General features: G+C 35.6%; 1 protein-coding gene across 1 annotated transcript in view; it reads right to left on the reverse strand.

Moving 5' to 3' along the window:
- Positions 1–16,689, reverse strand: part of LOC102001145 (guanylate cyclase soluble subunit alpha-2-like) — a 56,583-nt gene that overhangs the window by 38,405 nt on the left and 1,489 nt on the right. The gene's annotated exons all lie outside the window — the stretch shown is intronic.

Genomic DNA, 16,689 nt, shown 5'->3' on the forward strand with positions numbered 1-16,689 from the left:
TCTTCTGTTTTGTGTTGATTTCATTGGTTAAATAAAGAAACTGCCTTGGCCCTTTAATAGGACAGAAAATTAGGTAGGCAGAGTAAACAGAACAGAATGCTGGGAGAGAGAAGCCGAGTCAGGCAGTTGACATGATTCTCCCACCTGACACAGACGCAGATTAAGATCTTCCCTGGTAAGCCACCTCGTGGTGCTACACACATTATTAGAAATGGGTTAAAGCAGGATGTGAGAATTAGCCAAAAAAGGCTAGAACTAATGGGCCAGGCAGTGTTTAAAAGAATACAGTTTCCATGTCATTATTTTGGGGTATAAGAAAGCCAGGCAGCCAGGGACCGCCGCTCCAACAACAGTGAAAGCCAGAAGGTCTTGGATAGATATGCTGCAGAAACTAAGAGAACATGGATGCAAGCCCAGATTGCTATACCCAGCCAAGCTTTCAATTACAATCAATGGAGAAAACAAAATATTCCAGGATAAAAACAAATTTAAACAATATGTAGCCACAAATCCAGCCTTACAGAAAGTAATAGAAGAAAAATCACAACCCAAGGAATCAAACAATGCCCACAATAACTCAGACATCTAGTGACCCTACACCAGCACAACTCAAAGAAGGGAAACACATAAACTCTACCACCAAAAAAAAAGGAAAAAAATAACCGGAGTAAACAACCACTGGTCATTAATATCAATAGACTCAATTCACCTATGAAAAAGCACAGGCTAAGAGATTGGATGGGAAAACAGGATCCAACATTCAGCTGTTTACAAGAAACACACCTCAACCACAAAGACAAACATCTACTCAGAGTAAAGGGTTGGGAAAAGGTTTTTCCATCAAACGGACCTAAGAAACAAGTGGGTGTGGCCATTCTAATTTCTAATAAAATTGACTTCAGCCTAAATTCAATCAGAAGAGATGGAGATGGACACTTTATACTCTTAACAGGAACAATCCATCAGGATGAAGTCTCAATCCTGACTATCTATACCCATAATATAAAAGCATCCACTTACGTGAAAGAAACATTACTAGAACTCAAAGCAGATACCAAACCCCACACACTAATAGTAGGAGACTTCAACACACCTCTCTTACCAATGGACAGGTCAATAAGACAGAAACCTAATAGAGAAATAAGAGAATTAATGGAGGTAATGAATCAAATGGACTTAACAGACATCTACAGAACATTCCACCCAAATAAGAAAGAATATATGTTCTTCTCAGCATTTCATGGAACCTTCTAGAAAATTGACCATATACTTGGTAACAGAGAAAACTTCAACAGATACAAAAAAATATTAGTAACCACCTGTGTCTTATTGGATCACCATGGAATAAAGTTAGAACTTAACAATAATTCTGCCCCCAGAAAGCCTAAAAATTCATGGAAGCTGAACAATCAAGTATTGAACCTCCCTTGGGTCAGGGAAGAAATAAAGAAAGAAATTAAAGTCTTCCTTTAATTCAATGAAAATAAAGACAAAACATACCCAAACCTATGGGACACTATGAAAGCAGTGCTAAGAAGAAAGTTCATAGCTCTAAGTGCCCACTTTAAAAAATGGAGAAAGCTCACATTGGAGATTTAACAGCACAACTGAAAGCTCTAGAAAAAGAAAGATGCAGACTCACCCAGGAGAAGTAGAAGACTGGAAATAATCAAACTGAGGGCTGAAATCAACAAAATGGAAACAGAAAATAATCCAAAGAATCAATGAAGCAAAGAGCTGGTTCTTTGAGAAAGTCAACAAGATTGACAAACCTTTATCCAAACTAATCAAAAGGCAGAGAAAGAACATGCAAATTAACAAGATCAGAAATGAAAAGGGGGACATAACAACAGACACTGAGGAAATTAAGAGATCTTACTACAAAAGCATATTGCCACAAAGTTGGAAAATGTAAAAGAAATGGACTTGTTTTGAGATAAATGCTATATACCAAAATTACATCAAGACCAGGTGAACAATTTAAATATGCCTATAAGTAATGAGGAAATAGAAGCTGTCATAAAAAACCTCCCAAACAAAAAGAGCCCAGGACCTGATGGTTTTAACGCAGAATTTTATCAAAACTTCCAAGAAGAGCTGATGCCTATACTCCTTAATGTGTTTCACATAATAGAATCAGAAAAGTCATTGCCAAATTCTTTTTATGAAGCTACAGTTACCCTGATGCCAAAACTACACAAAGACCCAACCAAGAAAGAGAATTACAGACCAATCTCACTCATGAACATCGATGCAAAAATTCTGGATAAAATTCTAGCAAACAGAATCCAAGAACACATTAAAAAAATATCCATTACAATCAAGTAGGTTTCATCACAGAGATGCAGGGCTGGTTCAATATACAAAAATCTATCAATGTAATCCATCACATAAATAAACAGAAAGAAAAACATATGATCATTTCATTAGATGCTGAAAAAGCATTTGACAAAATTCAACATCCCTTTATGATAAAGGTTTTGGAGAGGTTAGGGATACAAGGGTCATACCTAAATATAATAAAAAGCAATATATAACAAGCCAACAGCTAATATCAAATTAAATGGAGAGAAACTCAAAGCCATTCCAATAAAATTAGGAAAAAGACAAGGCTGTCCACTCTCACCATATCTCTTCAACATAGTTCTTGAAGTTCTAGCAATAATGATAAGACAACATAAGGAGATCAAGGGGATTTGAATCAGAAATGAAGAAGTCAAACTTTTGTTATTTGCAGATGATCTGAGTGTATACAATAGTGACCCAAAAAACTCTATCAAAAACCTCCTACAGCTGATAAATAACTTCAGTGATGTGGAAGGTTACAAGATCAACTCAAAACATCAGTAGCCCTCTATACACAAAATATAGAGAAGCGGAGAAAGAATTTGGAGAAACTTCATCTTTTATGATAGCCACAAATAACATAAAGTATCTTGGGGTAACTCTAACCAAGGAAGTGAAAGATCTATTTGACAAGAACTTTAACACATTGAAGAAAGAAATTGAAGAGGACACCAGAAAATGGAAGCATCTCCCCTGCTCTTAGATGGGGAGAATCAACATAGTAAAAATTGCAATTATACCAAATGCAATCTATAATTTCAATGCAATCCCCATTAAAATCTCAACAAAATTCTTCACAGACCTAGAGAGAACAATAACCAACTTTATATGGAAAAACAAAAAACCCAGGTTAGCCAAAACAATCGTATACAATAAAGAAACTTCTGGAGGCATTACCATCCCTGACTTCAAACTCTATTACAGAGCTACAGTATTGAAAACAGCTTGGTATTAGCATAAAAACAGAGAAGTCAACCAATGGAATCAAATAGAAGACCCAGATATTAACCCACAAACCTATGAACACCTGATTTTTGACAAAGGAGCTAAAAGTATACAACGGAAGAAAGCATCTTCAACAAATGGTGCTGTCATAACTCCATGTCAACCTGTAGAAGAATGAAAATAGATCCATATCTATTACCATGCACAAAACTCAAGTCTAAATGGATTAAAGACCTCAATATTAATTGGAACACACTGAACCTGATAGAAGAGAAATTGGGAAGTACACTACAACAGACGGGCACAGGAGATCGCTTCCTATGTATAACCCGAGCAGCATAGACATTAAGGGAAACATTGAATAAATGGGACCTCCTGAAACTGGGAAGCTTCTGTAAAGCAAAGGACACAGTCATTAAGACAAAAAGGCGACCTACTGACTGGGAGATCTTCACCAACCCCACAACAGACAAAAGTCTGATCTCTAAAATATATAAAGAACTCAAGAAACTAGACTTTAAAATGCTAATTAACCCAATTAAAAATGGAGCACTGAACTGAACAGAGAACTTTCAACAGAAGAACTTCAAATGGCCAGAAGACACTTAAGGTCATGCTCAACCTCCTTAGCGATCAGGGAAATGCAAATCAAAACAACTTTGAGATACCATCTTACACCTGTCAGAATGGCTAAAATAAAAAACACCAATAATAGCCTTTGCTGGAGAGGATGTGAAGAAAGGGGTACACTCATCCATTGCTGGTGGGAATGCAAACGTGTGCAACCACTTTAGAAATCAGTGTGGCAGTTTCTCAGGAAATTCAGGATCAACCTACCCCAGGATCCAGCAATACCAATCTTGGGAATATACCCAAGAGATGTCCTATCATACTACAAAAGCATTTGTTCAACTATGTTCATAGCAACATTATTTGTAATAGCCAGAATCTGCAAACAACCTTGATGCCCCTCAATGGAAGAATGAATAAACAAAGTGTGGAATATATATGCATTAGAGTTCTACTCAGTGGTAAAAAAAAAAAACACCTTGAATTTTACATGCAAATGGATAGAAATAGAAAACACTATACTGAGTGAGGTAACCCAGACCCAAGAAGATGAATATGGTATGTACTCACTCATTAATGGATTCTAGCCATAAATAAAGGTTATTGAGTATATAATTCGTGATCCTAGAGAAGCTAAATAATAATATGAACCCAAAGAAAAACATATAGTTATCCTTCTGGATAATGGAAGTAGACAAGATTGCCAGGCAAATATTGGGAGCGGGAGGGGGGGGGGCAAGGGGGAGAGTTAGGGGAAATGGGGAGAGAAAAGTGAGAAGGGGAGGATGGCGATAGCTTGGGGGAATGAGATGATTGGGATGGAAGAAGGGTGGATATGGGAGTAGGGAAGTATATATCTTAATTAACGGAGCCATTTTAGGGTTGGCAAGAGACTTGCCTCTAGAGGGGTTCCCAGGTGTCCAAGGAGATGTCCCCAGCTAGTTCCTTGGACAGCTGAAGAGAAGGAGCCTGAAATGGCCCTATCCTATAACCAAACTGATGAATATCTTCCATATCACCGTAGAACCTGCATCTGGCGTTGGATGAAGACAGAGACCCACGTTGGAGCACTGGACTGAGCTCCCAAGGTCAAAATGAGGAGCAGAAGGATGGGGAACATGAGCAGGGAAGTCAGGACGGCGAGTGGTGCACCCACCCCCTGCTACGGTGGGGCTGATCTAATGGAAGCTTACCAAAACCAGCTGGACGGGACTGATCAAACTGGACTCTCTGAATGTGCCGATCAATGAGGACTGACTGAGAAGCTGAGGACAATGGCACGTAGTTTTGATCCTACTGCATGTACTGGCTTTGTGGGAGCCTAGTCTGTTTGGATGCTCACCTTCCTAGACCTGGATGGAGAGGGGAGGACCTTGGTCTTCCCACAGGGCAGAGACCCCTGACTGCTCTTTGGACTGGAAAGGGAGGGGGAGGATGGTGGGTCGAAGGGGAAGGAAATGGGAGGAGGGGAAGAGGTGGAAATTTTTAACAAAATTTTTAATAAATTAAAATAAATAAAAGAAAAATAAAGTAGAAGCAAAAAAATTATTGGTCCAGGAGAGATCAATAATAAATATCTATTTAATGATACATTATTGAATTTGTATATATATATATATATATAAAATAAAAATAACTAATTCCTTTTTACAAGTGTATAATTTAAGTTGATTGGTGTATCAGATTATATGAGCATTTAATAAAAAATTACTTTAAAATTCTGCCGATGATTAAAACCATTTTTATGTCCATCTTGTAGTATGACTCAAAACAGTAAAGTTAAGTATACACAGTGGGATTTTAATAAATATGTGTTTATTAAAGCATTATTCTCTCTATACTTATCAGTTTAGAAATATACATTGGTTAACTACTGTGTATCATCATATACGGAATGTGGCAGCATACAAAATATACAAAAATTCTTACTTGACAAAATTCAGCAAATTAATACAGGAAAAGAAAGAATGAGAGCCAAAATACTAAACTTGATTGTGTATATCCTATTTGGCCTTATTTTATCTTTCATATCACTTTCAAGTTTAACAATTTAACAATTATTCAATGAACCAACCGCATAAAGTTGTAGTTCCTTGCTTCCTAAAATACATCAAGATTTCTTCATTAGTGACCTTCTCACTGTATCAAAAAAAAATCATCAAAAAGAGTTCTAAGAGTGGGCAAAACCATATCAAATTTTAAGGGAATAAGAATAGAATGATGTGGGGGTGTGGGGATGTAGGTGTGTAATTACTTTGCTTTTTGTAATGCTTGAGATTAAAACCTAGAACTGCATGCATGTTAGGCAGGTAGTCTACCACTATGCTGTATTTTCAATATACCTTTAAAACTAAAAGACTTATATAATAAGCACAGACCTTAAAACAGTTTCGTCCATGTGCTGCTCGATATATAAACTAGAAAAATAAGAGAAAAACTCACACCAAAAACTACTAATCAAAGGCTGGGCATACACACACTTTAATCACAACAACACTTGGAAGGTAGAGGCTTCTGGATCTCTTTGAGTTTGAGACCAGCCATGTGTATCTAGGGAGTTCCAGGACAACCAGAGCTACATAGTAAGACTCCATCTCAAAAACAACTACATCAGCAACAACAAAAACTAATAAAGGAATAAACAAGAAGTTATAAAAGCAATAGATTTTAACAAAAGAAAAATGTACTTTACCACTTGAGTGAAAAATAAATAGCAGTATTTCTGACTTGATTTGGCATCATTAAAAATATCAAAAGAGCTACAAATAACATGAACACTTAAATTTTAATAGTTATAGATGTACAAAATTCCTGTCTAATAACTGAGCTGTCATGAAATAAACTCGGTGAAAACAAACTGATAATCTAGTGACAGCCACTGCATTCCACTCTTTTTCATCGTTTTAGAGATTTATACATGGATATAATATGTTTTGAACAAATCTAGTCCCTAGTTTTTCCCTTGAGATTCTTATCTCCTCACCACTGTTCCCTCCAAATTCCATGCATTGCTGCTATTTTTGTTTTTAATCCGCTTAGTTTGGGACTGGAAAGATGGTTCAATAGTTCGAAATACTGGCTACTTTTTCAGAGGACCCAAATTCAATTCCCAGTATGCATGCAGTGATTTACAACTATCTGTCATTCCAGATTCAGGGGATCCAACTCATTCTCTGCCCTCTGTGAGCACCACATGCCATAGTCTATGCATGCAAGCAAGCACATGCTTAACATAAACAAACAAACAAATCTAAAAATATTATTACACTTAGCAGGTATAGAGCCATCTACTGGAGCGTGTTCAGTCTCAGAATCACCATTCCCAAGGACAATTGACTCTCCCTCTTCTAGCAACTAACAGTTACCAATAACTTCTCAGCTAGAGAAAGAACTTTATGACTCCTTCCTCATCCATATTGGTCTTTTGCAGATTTTGTGCATGCAGTCCCCTATCCCATAATTTCATGTTTGCAACAGTATTATCATGTTGTTCAGATATTATCATGTTATCACTGTTTTGGTGTATTAAGCCTCCCAAATTTTAGAGTTTATCTCAGAAGAGGGAGTAGAAAGAATGGATTACACTCCTTTTAGGGTATATTACATTTCCCTGGGACAAAGAAAAACTACATTTATTCTTGGGAAAGGAGTTGAAAATGTTGTTAGAGCAACAGTGTCCTTTCTCAGCTCTCATTCATTTGGGAGCTTTGCTATCATCTTCAAACGCGAGTCTCTAATTGTTTAAAGAACTGATTTGGTTTCAGAGGTTTAACTCCATCTCACTCTTTCTAACTATCTCTCTTGGTTATTGTTTCTTTTTCTCACTGTTTTGCTCTCTCTATGTATGCTTTATACTACCAAATACTAGGAATGGGATTTTATGACTATCTTTCTTTATCCATAAGATAGAACCATGTGTACAGATTAGACAAGTCATTACCAAGTAAAGACAAAAACAAAAGATCTCAGTGTTCTGCAGAACATGTGAAGGCATCATGCCTGAATTGCTACTGTACTTAATGAAAAGCATGTATATCATTTAGTATATGGCTGGTGCTGGTTCACAATAAGGAATCAAAATTCATAAATTTATAACATAGCATCTTTTGTTTATTTATTACATAGTCCTTCTATAAATATCATTTAATAGTTTCTCAGATGCAGGATTAGCATTCATTTTCTAAGGATAGGAGGCAGCTTATTCATAATGGCTTTGAAAGCCTATCTTTAATTTTCTTAATTATTTTGCAAACATCGCCTACTATCTCCCCTGCTCCCCCACATACACACACAAAAAGAAAAAAACCTAAAATTTCTGTAGTCTTTTTTGCTAGGGTTCATTGTTTTTCAGTTCTCTATTATTATTTTTATCTTTTTCATTCCCAGAACTTGTAGATTTTCAAGATACTATCTGTAACCTCCAAAGCCATTATCATTGAGAATGAGCCTTATTCCAATCTGCAATTCTGAATCTTCAATTTTCTCTTCATTGAACTGATTAACAAGCTGTGTGATAAGGCTGGTAACTCTGTGATTCCAAGCCCTTAAAGATCTCACAGGCTTCAGCTATTGGCATTATTCAAATTCAAATTAAAAATACCCATATCCAAGCCTCCCCTTCTCTTCCTTCCCATCCTACATTCCTATAGGAAGACAGAAAGTTATTGACAGTCATCCGTTAGTCACGAATGGAGTTCAAAACAAGAAACCTTATGCTATAACAACTATAAGTTATAAGTGACACATTGAACAAAGTACCTAAGTTTCCTTATACTTTTCAAGAATTTTTCTCTAACTATAAAATAAATATCAATGTAATCAATTAGTTTCAAGTTTCTTGCCTTGCCAGGTTATCCAGTTTTGATGTGTAAAAGGGATTAATCAGCAACTCTAAGATTGGGTAATGAGCGAATAAAAACTTAAGTATCTAAATATAATTGTGGTATTATATTTACATCCCCAAAGAATGACTAAAAATGGTTTTAAATTATTTCAGTCAGGCCGTGGTGGTGTATGCCACCAACACTCAGGAGGAAGAGGCAAGTGGATCTGTGTGTGAATTCGAGGCCAGCCTGGTCTACAAGAGCTTATTCCAGGACAGGCCCCAAAATTAAAAAAAAAAAAAAAGACCTGTCTTGAAAAACCAAAAAAGAAAAAGAGATTATTACAATCTATCATCTTTGCTCAAATGTTTCAAACTCAGTCTGACACATCGGTCTTTTAATATACAGTGAACACCAACACTGCTTGGTAATTCTAAGAGCCAAACCTTTCTCCTTAATTTGGGCTAAGACTTTATTATCCACAGCTTAATGTAGCCCTTCAAAAAATATACAAGAACAACCCTATCTTTTGGTTGTTTTTCCTTTTCTCTTCTCTAAACTCACAATTTCTAATTATATAATTTTCACCAAAGACTCTATCCCTACATGGCATAGTCATTAATGATTACAAGATAGATCTATGAATGTGCTGACCATCGGAAGTTTGTTAAATACATGCTTAATAATATTGGATTCCCAATTTTGAAAAAAGAATAAATAAACCACATGTTGATATTTTATGCCTATAACTTAGTGTTATACATGTCTTTAAGAGATAATATAAACCAATATAGATGATAACTATATGCTCCCTATAGATTTGCTGTATCTATGGGCATTTGAACCAAATTTTGAGGCAACTTCCATAAAATGGATTTCTCATAAGGTTAAAAAAACACAAGAGGAAAGATTATTTTGAAATTCCTATAATTTTTGAGAAAATAATATTGAAATTATACTCTTACTGTTTCTGCAATAAATCAATACTTATAAAACTGAAAATAAAGGATGGTAGCACAAAAACATTGTTACCTATGAAGGGGTACCAGTTGGTTCATTGTATTTACTTGTCTAACAAATATTCATTTCCTGTCTTTACAATTTACACTAGTGCTAGGTTTAGGTATACATAAGTTAAACATGATTTCATTTCTTAAGGAGCAAGCCAGAGCAAACCCAGATCACAATACAGTACAATTTGTCCTTAGTAGAGATGGAAATGGAAATTTCTGCAAAGACAAAATAGTGCATGGAAAGTGTACACCAGTGTGCATGAACAAACAGAAAAATTACCCCTGCCAATGTTGTTGTGGGTTCCTAAAGGAAAGATGCATAGGTACAAGGCAATAAAGGATGAAAACATGTTGATTCTTGCCATACAGAATAGAAGCATAGTGTAGTGGATGTAAAAGAAGTCAAGGGATTCCAAGGCCATGCAGCTAAGGTCACATTACACTTCCACTCACACTACCTTCTCTCATGATACATCAATCCAGAGTTTTTTACAAATGCAAATCCAATATTGAATTGCCATTCATTTATTAAGAACTAAACCCTACTCACCCACTCATTCAATGATGAATTAGTTTTCTATAATTGTAGAGAGTAGCAACAGATTCTATTTTTTTGTGAAACTGTGGAAGAGTTTGAGGAGTAGCCCCTGTACAACGAGTATCAGAACCTCCTATTGTTTCCTTTCTGGAACAAATCATCCTCTAAAATAAATCAGTACAAGGGTGATTTGAGAAAAGCTTTAACCTCATTTCAAAAAGCCTACTTGTCGTATCATATTGATCCTCACAATAATCCTTTCTAGTTCCTCTACACTTCCATCCATTTTGGATATGTATTCTTTCATTCTGAAGAACAGGACCAGTTATACCAATGGCTCCTGAACACAAACAAAGGAAACAACAAAAAATCCGAAGGAAAAGTTGAAAAGGTTCACAGATAATTAAACCTACAAAAAGTAAATGTTTAATCCTCTATATATAACACTACCAACACATTGGATGTTGTGACAGTAGTTACTGTTCACAGCCTTTATCCTTGTTTCTGTATGCCAACATTTGTCAGGGATATATCTACATATACATATACTTATATGTTAAACTGTGTTTGTATATATGTGTGTGTTTATATACATTTGTGTGTGTTTTATAGGTGAGTGTGTTTGTATATACGTGTGTGTGTGAGTGCACTCACACACACACACTCGTGCTCATGCATGTGTTTATCTCAAAGGAACAACTTCCAAGATCGACCTTTACAAAGGTCAATGTGCAAATCCCACTGAGCTTAAGTCAGTGGTCTTTAGGGCCCTTTGACCATAAATTAATGTCTATCAATCACCTTGAATCTCATTCAGATTTCCCAGGCCTCTCTTTGGAACCTTTTAACAAGACTCAAGATACAGGAAAATGCATGTTAAAAGTTTCCCCATTGATGTATTAATTTGATAACCTCTAGCTTAGATGAGCAATTTCCTGACAATAAATCTCAAACAAATCTTGTTGAAGAAATATTTTCTTACTGAGGCATTTATAAAAATATTCACTATCTTTCAATACCCCACAACAATCCAATGAATTTGCAAACTTCAAAGATAATTACAGCCCCTTACTTTCTACATCACTCCAAGCCTGGAATTTTCAGTTCTACATAGTTCTCCAAGCACACAGAACATAATTTCATATCTCCAGAACGTTCTTTGATGTGATATTTTAGGACGAAATAACATTATTTCCACCCCCAATCAGTATGTTTTTGGCAACAGTAGCCCACTTGGTGAAAAACATTTCTCTCACTTGACAAAAAATTGTGTAGAAATGGAAGCAACCCAGACTGAAGGAGAGTCCTTACATTTCCCTATCTCTAAAATATAAATCAACTTCTCAAAGAGTCCTCAAAGGAGAATATCATTCCATATGTTGTTGTAAATACAACTGTATTCTGATGTTTTACTTAAATAATGGGTGTGAGCAAAATTTGTACAAGTTTACACTCTTGAACCTGAGTCAAAACTCTACATTTTTGTAATAAAAGCAAATACACCAAAAATATGTGTGTGTGTATGTGTGTGTGTGTGTGTGTGTGTATTTTAGGTATTAAGTTCTTTGTTCAACTGTAGAAAATCATAAAAGTATTAAAGAGCCAAGATTTAAATAGTTGCTTTGAATTTTTAGTTAAATTTCTGGCTCCTTTGTCACATAGGGACCTGCAAAGAGTCAGCCAGCAGATACCCCTTGGCAAATATTCTTCCTACTTAAAACACTTAAATTTTCTTTTCTCCTCCAATGTATATTAATCTTCAAAGGGAAAATCATACCTTCTTGGTAATACATGATCAAAAATGTAGATGTCAACAGATACTGCATTTATTTTTCCATCAAGGTCAATGAAATGTATGTTTTTACTTTATTTTCAGATTTATATATGAGGCCACAGAACAATAGGCAAGGTGAATGTAAAATGCAGTTATGATATAGATGAAAAATATATTAAGGACTCCTCTGATGCATATCAAAATTCTAAAAGGTAGACAGTTCTACACTAAGACTGAATATGTGATCACGTCACCCTTTTACCAGCTAAGACTGCTGCCATGTCCATTCTTCAAATGTATTTCAAAAGAAAAAGCCTTGCAAGTAAGCTATAGCCACCGAACAAATCATTAGACATACAACAAAGATGCACAGACTTTAAGCTAATATTTATTACATTATCTCCTAGCCTCACCTTCTGAACACACATACTGGTTAGTTTGAAAGCAATGGATGAGGAATTTTTAAAATTTTCAGACAAAATGAAATAGTTTTTCTGTTACTTTTACTTACTATTTTAATTAACTTACTGTGAATTATTCACATTGTGTCACTCAAAATTGTCTCCCTATCATTACACATTCATAAATGTGTTTTTTAAATTGACACACAGCAGTAACTAGCTGGTAGAAATATTGGAAATTTAAATTATATAGGCCTGTGTACACGTATAATCCATAGCTAAGATAATAAAAAGGAGACTAAGTTTTAATTTTTCAGAAGAATTTGTTGGCTAAATAAACAAAATGAAGTATTTCTTTCTTTCCTTTTTTTCCCTCAAGATGGGTTTTTCTGTGTAACAGCCCTAGCTGTCCTGGAACTGGATTTGTAGACCAGCCTGTTTCTACTTTCCAAGTGTTGGATTCAAAGGCATGTGCTACCACATCTTGCTGGTGTTTCTTTTTATCGTAATGAAAATTAACCATTCTATAAATCTTAGAATATGGTTATAAGTGATACTGACAAAGTGGGGAGGAAAGAAAATTTTTACATTTTTTGAATGCATTCAAATTTGTTTGGAATATATGAATCACATCCTAGAATCTCTTCTGGAATTGAGGAAGGTTTTTAAAAATATACATGCATGCAAAGTGTGTGTGTGTGTGTGTGTGTGTGTGTGTGTGTGTGTGTGTGTGTATAAACATGTAACAAATTGCTCTAAGAAAACATTTAATTATGAATACATTTTGTTAATTTTTGCCGAGTCAATTTGCTTACTTCTTACTTTTGCTTTTTTAGTTAAATTGTGTTTGGAATTTAAATAAATTACCAAATATATCATTTCATAAACAAATTTTTCATTGTTAGTTACACTCAGAGCTACTGGGGTTGATTTGAAGAGTTTGTGTCAGAGAATTAATTTTGGGTAGTATCAGAAGAAGCTAAGCATTTCTGTCTGTCTCCTTTGCTTTTATTAGGCTTTTACTACTACAGTTTCCTTCCCCAAATAATGACAGTATTTTTTTTGCCATTCTTGGGTCCTTGGTTTTTCTTTTCACACTTTCTTGGGATGAATTTCCTTTTGTCATAAGCTTCCCTCCCCTGCTTTGTTATAGTTCCATTTGTGTTATGTTTCTTCCAGTTGTTCTATCTACAGCTTCTGAGATCTTCAAAGCTCAGCCTCAGTGGTTCAACAGTGAGCAGATCTCTCAAAAGAATCCTCAACTTTGAAGGGGTGTACCAGCATCTCTCCACTGACAGACTGATGAAAACAAACCCTAAACTGATGTCATAGTCATAAAATAAAATCTAATAAAATGAGTTACTAAGTTGACTCTTAATAAAAGTGTCCTGTGCTAATCTCTCAATATGTTTCCAAGTATCCAATTACTTCAAAATAAATAATAAGTGATTGATATGCCTCCAGTCAGGCATGTATAATGATGTTTCTTATTATGGCTACACTCCAGAGACTTGTGAAAAAATTCCACACAAAATGTTCCTGGGAGGTCAAAGGGGCAATGGCAGTTCCTATGCTCTCCTCAACGCACAGTCCTAAAATTAAAGACTAAAAGTTCATGAAGACTGGGGACTGTTCAGCATCTCTATCACCAGTATAATACTTGCTACACAGCAGAATCTCAATTACTGGTTACTTGAATAATGATTTGATTATTACATAGTTTAAAAAGTGATACACCTTTCTCAAAATTTTTCAAATGCAAACTGTTCCTTTGTATGCCTGATGATGTCTCTCAGTAAAATCTCTGACTGAAGAGAAACGTAAGCACAACACTTTATAGCTGAAAACTGTAAGCTGTAAAGTCTCAGAAATCTGAGAATGTGCCCAGAATTACACAAGTACTTACTTGTTCAAAGCAATGAAGAATCAAGATGTTTGAGTACTGGGTTTTGTTTTTTTTCAATTCTATCAACTCGATTTACTTTTATTGTATTATTTGTGAAATACTACTGTATTTTATGTGCAATATTACTGTATTATATGTGCAATAACGTGACTTTTATAGCCAACGTCAATTCACCTAAAAATAACTACTAAAATATCAAAAGCTCAACCTTGTTGATTCTATGAGCCAAAAACTAGCTTAGTATGTACCAATGTATTAGTATAAATGCATTTCCATTTTTCTACTTGGAATCCTATTGATTGAAACATATGACCAGACCACTGTGTAAACAGGAACCTAAAGAACAAGTATAGATCCTCCTAAAATACATGATGATGGGGTTCAGGAAAGTTCGCAACACGTAAAAATCAACTACAAATGCCCCCAAAATGGTTAGTCTAGGCCGCTGTAGTTATTTAAAGCAGCAAGAAAACAGATAGCATGCCTGACATCTCCTCATATACATCCAGGAAGTATAGAAGGATAAATATAGTGGAAGTTTTTAGGGCAAAAGCTTCTTTGGCAAATGAAAGGAGGGACCATTGACTTGAAATGGAACCTCTCTGTTTTGTCTATGACACTAAGTCAATTGATGATATGACTAATCATTGACGATTTTTTTTCTCTGAAGCTTTTTATGGGTACATGTTTGCACCTGTTCACCTGTAGGCTCTGAGCACCCATCTGACAGGCATTTTTCAAAATAAAATCAGTTGTAGCTTGTAAAGTGCATAAAACTTCTGCATTATTTGATATCATAATTATTTTCAGTTTCTTATTCTGAAAACCCTTATCTAGGCTTGCACTTTTCACATCTGCCACTGAACTCCAACTTATAAAGGAAACTATCAGAAATTATTTCCTACCTCTCATTCTCACAATAGATAATTCAGTTATCACTTTATTTTCCCTAACCCTCACGTGAGTGGTTGAGAAAAATCTAAGCTAAATTGTCATTATCAAAATCACTATCAATACTTTTTAGAAATGTGTAAATTTTGGTTGTCAGACACAAAAATTTGGGATTACAAGAACAATTCTATCCGAACAGATCAGTATCTTTAGTTAGATCCTTGAGCTAAACCCAAATCTGTTGTACTGAATAATTGGTTTGTTGCAAAAATATTTGTTGGGAATTAACACAAATCTACAGATACACGGCTACTGAATTCTTCTCATAAACAATTGTGTTCAACAACTTGCAATGCCAAATATTTTCAGAGATTACCTTTTCTGGGATAATTTACAAGGACAAATGAAAAAGAACAGTCAAGCTGCTCTAAAATATCTTTCTAGGTTATCTGCAGAAAGATGTGTGAAGAGTAATACACACCAGAAAGGAGGGAGACTAAAACCATGTACTAAAGACTTATGTAGCATAAAGGAAGGACATTGGAAACGTGTTAAAGACTAACATACTAGAAAGGAAAAAGACTGAAAACTTGTGTCAAAGAATAACACACACTCGAAAGGAGGGACACAGAAAAATGTGTCAGAGTAACAACCAGAAAGAAAAGACACTGAAAACATGTGTTTAAGACTAACACACCAGAAAGGAAGGACACTGATCAGTGTGAAAACAAACAACTATTCTCCAATATAGGTATCATAGTGATGTCTTTGGCATTGCATGGTACCAGCACCTAGACTCTCTGCATCTTAATTTTCCCCAGGCCCTTCCTAAAACGAGTCTAAGAATGTTTTCAAAAGGGAAACCTAGGAGAGGCCAAACAAGATCAGTGCTCAGATACATTGAGGGAACTTTAAAAAATTAAATCTGAGGGGTATAAGCAGGAAAAGAACAAATGGGGGCAGCACTTAAAGTCCTTTTTCCAAAACCCAGGTGAGTCTCAAAGGTGGGTAGAAATCTGACAATTTAATTTCCTTTGGATTCTGCAATTGAGTGGACCCCTTCAAACCCAAGTTCACTGAGTCAGTAAAGGATAAAACCAGAGGTCTGTCTGGCATTTCAGGGAGGGGTTAGAACAGAGTGGTATGGAAGAATACCTGGAATCAAGGGGAAGACGGTGTGTACTGAGAACCACTAGTGCATAAAGCCCCAAATCAGCACAAGTTGCCTAAGTGCATGAAGGCATTTATCCTCTCAATAAACATGTGTGTGGGTTCTCATATGAGGAAGGTAGGAAGCACTGGAGAATCTAGGGAAGGGAAAGTAAAGGATGATGTCAGGATGCAAGAGACTTTAAAAAAAAAAAAGACACCAGGTTTTCCCAGAAAACTGAGGCAATAAATGCCCAACAAATAAGACATCAGGAAGGCTCTCTCTCTCTCTCTCTCTCTCTCTCTCTCTCTCTCTCTCTCTCTCTCTCTCTC

The sequence above is a fragment of the Microtus ochrogaster genome, chromosome 5 (genome assembly GCF_000317375.1).
Source record: "Microtus ochrogaster isolate Prairie Vole_2 chromosome 5, MicOch1.0, whole genome shotgun sequence".
Taxonomy (NCBI): domain Eukaryota; kingdom Metazoa; phylum Chordata; class Mammalia; order Rodentia; family Cricetidae; genus Microtus; species Microtus ochrogaster.